The sequence below is a fragment of the Nicotiana sylvestris genome, chromosome 11 (assembly GCF_000393655.2).
Source record: "Nicotiana sylvestris chromosome 11, ASM39365v2, whole genome shotgun sequence".
Classification (NCBI taxonomy): Eukaryota; Viridiplantae; Streptophyta; class Magnoliopsida; order Solanales; family Solanaceae; genus Nicotiana; species Nicotiana sylvestris.
In genome coordinates, this window is record NC_091067.1 from 15,973,164 (window position 1) to 15,976,232 (window position 3,069).

A 3,069-nucleotide genomic window follows, 5' to 3' on the forward strand; every position below is an offset into this window, starting at 1 on the left:
TCTTTAACAATTTATACTCCTAACATTATATGTGTGATCAATCATTCACACCCAACCAACAAAATTCCATCAAATAATTAATTTTCAATATCTCTAATGGGTATTCATTTAAATTGAGAATTTATGGCTTCCAATCACCATACCATGAGTTCCAATACTTGATTCATACTCATAATTCCATAATAACTCCATATATGTAAGTCTAAGGGTGAAAGATTACCTCATGTTGACCAAATCATAAAAGATAACTTTTGGGGTGTTCTTGAGATTTTGAAGAAATCATATATAATCCAATCAAAATCATGTTGTAACTAGTAATTGAGAAGTGAAATCACCATAAAAACACACTTAAAAACTCACCTTATGTGTGTATTTGAAGCCTTGACCGGATGGGTGATGGAGAGGATGCCCTAGTCTTGAAAAATGACTTTAATCCTCTCCTTTCCTGTCCTTAGGGGTATTTAGAGGTCTACTACGTGCGCGGCCGTGCTCACAAGGCAGAAACTTCCAAATATGTGTGGCCGCGCTCAGGCCGCGCATCTGGGCGCGCATATGACACAGGTCAAGTAAAATGGTTATAACGTTTTTTATACACCTCCAGATGATGAACGGTTTGATGTGTTGGAAACTAGACTCAAGGAGCTTTAAGTTGATAGGTTGTGTATCACACAACTCCTTATACCCATGTAGATATACTCGTCCAAAGTGAGGTCTTGTGCGTACTCATTTGCAACTTTAGTCTATTATGAAATTTTCCAACTTGACTTAGACTTAGGACACTCCTTAAACTCCATATCACTTATAACATGAATCGTAAACTTATTATCATATCCAATAGATATCCATCATTTTATTAGTCCTCATCCGCACATAAAAAAAATGCGTTGAGTTATTCTACGGACTTCCAACACCAAATTTCGGACATACGCCTGGGTTCGAAATAACCATACGAAGTTGCTCGAGGTCTTAAGTCATTCAACATGACGTTAATTCTTAAAACGACAAGTCGGGTAATTACAAAATTCAAATAAAAGTGAAAGACAATTAAATTTGGAGTTACTTTCTAGCTCTTCTTACTCCCGTTTGAATAAAGTTTAGCTACAATTCTAACTTTGTAAGATAGTTTCTTTCAAGATCTCTATATGCACGCTTCAAGGTAATTAAATCATAAAAAGATATAGTTGATTTATTTATCATCTTTGTTAATACAAATTCCCACTTGATTGTTACTTTAGGAGGCAATGCTATATAGCGAATTATGTTGACGGTAATTCAAAATTAAACCTAATAAAATCTTATGAAATGTTAGTAGTATTTCAACAAAGATTACAGGGTTGGTTACATCGTCTAAATTAAATTACATCTCAAAAAATAAAAAAAGAATAAACATCAACAAAAATATCTAAAATTATTAAATAAATTTAAGGCTTCTCAATACCGTTGAGGTGCATTGGTCCTCATAATTTTTTTATGGTTCTTGTGATTACTTTGAAATGTTCCGCAATGATTCTTTCTTAATTATACAACAAAAATATTTGGTAGAAGATTCTTTTCAAGGAAAATCTTAGATTTTCTTCAACAGGAGTTCCAAGGTTCGCGGCCTGCAATGCACGTACACACAAATTGAAGATACAGGTAATTGATAACTAACTTTTAAGTAAACTATCATTTTCTCATACGAAAACATCAGTTAGATTTTAAAAAAATTTAAGCAGACAGACAGATAGATTAATTTAAAAGAGATTGAAAAGAAGAAACGATTTAACAGTCTCTACGACGAGAAGAAATGAAAACACAAGCTGTATAGAAGTTAGAACACCTTTTCTGTCAAAGTTATAAGAATATTATCAGCCTTAAACCAAGATCAAGATATGAGGACACGGAAGTACTTGAGATTAGCAATGATGATTGAATACCTGTTTGAGCTATACTGCAGATCGGTCAAAGATTAGGTCCATGGCCGTCTCAACAAAATTGGAGGCCTAAAGACAAATTTCACAGAGAGGCCCTAAGTAAGAATATCAATAATAAATTTTCAATGAAAAAGTATTAAATAAAGGTAGAATAATAAAACCGGCTCAAGAATTTGATAAGTTGATATACAACAACATACTCAGTGAAAACTCATAAAGTGGGGTCTGGGGAGGTAGAGTGTACGCAGACCTTAAATCTACCTTGGAAGGTAGAGAGGTTATTTCCGAAAAATCCTCGGCTCAAGAGAAAGCTAGCATGGCAAAAAAAAAAAAAGAGTCAGATAAGGACAATCAATTCAATGCAGTATGAAAATGAAAGTACCGAAAGCGAATAAGTCATGATAAAGCAATCTAAAAAGGAGCAGTAGTTGTTGATATAGTAGGAAAAACCAAAGGGTAAGAAACTATAGAACAAGATAAGTTGATATAATAATATTGAAAACTGTTGTATTGCTTCAATATTATGATTGCTTGTTGTAATGCTTGATATTTTGAAGAAGATAACTTGTAACTCGTGGTAAGTTGCCGTTTGAAAGACTTTTCAATATTGAAATTAAGAATAGTAAAAGAGAGAACGAAAAAGATAAATATATAAAATAATAATGTGGACCCGTATTAGTTGTCAGGATATAAATAAGGCAAAATAATAGCTACCCTACCTATGTAAGGAAATAATTTATTAAAAATTATTTCATTCTTTAATTATTACAACAATCCTCACATTAAAGTTATTGTACTTTCGTTGCAAAAATTCTTTTTAAATTTAAGTGTACACACTTTTTTTTTTAATAATACATATACAATAAGGAAAAAATGGGGCCCCCAAAAAGTTGGGGTCCCAAGCTATTGCGTTACTAGCCTTATAGTCGAGCCACCCATAATTAGGTCTATCTATTAGACAGTTATCATACACAACAGGTGTTATGAAATAATTGTGATGGTATTTATAGAAGGGCTAGAGAGGTAACATAACTGCAATTAATGAAATTTTATTAGATTTCTCATTACGGCCCTTATCGAGTTGAGCCTAAATATCACCTCCACACTAGACTCATTAAATGCACGAGAAGAAAAATAAGAAATAGCTCAATTTATA

At 32.7% G+C, this 3,069-nt stretch overlaps 1 long non-coding RNA gene across 1 annotated transcript; it reads right to left on the reverse strand.

The window, feature by feature from the left end:
• Positions 1-1,348: 1,348 nt before the first annotated feature.
• Positions 1,349-2,495, reverse strand: LOC104217647 (uncharacterized). The gene is made up of 3 exons (XR_708802.1): positions 2,164-2,495; positions 1,917-1,982; positions 1,349-1,601 (listed from the first exon to the last, which is right to left on the reverse strand). It is a non-coding gene; the product is annotated as an uncharacterized lncRNA (long non-coding RNA).
• Between the last annotated feature and the right edge of the window lie 574 nt (positions 2,496-3,069).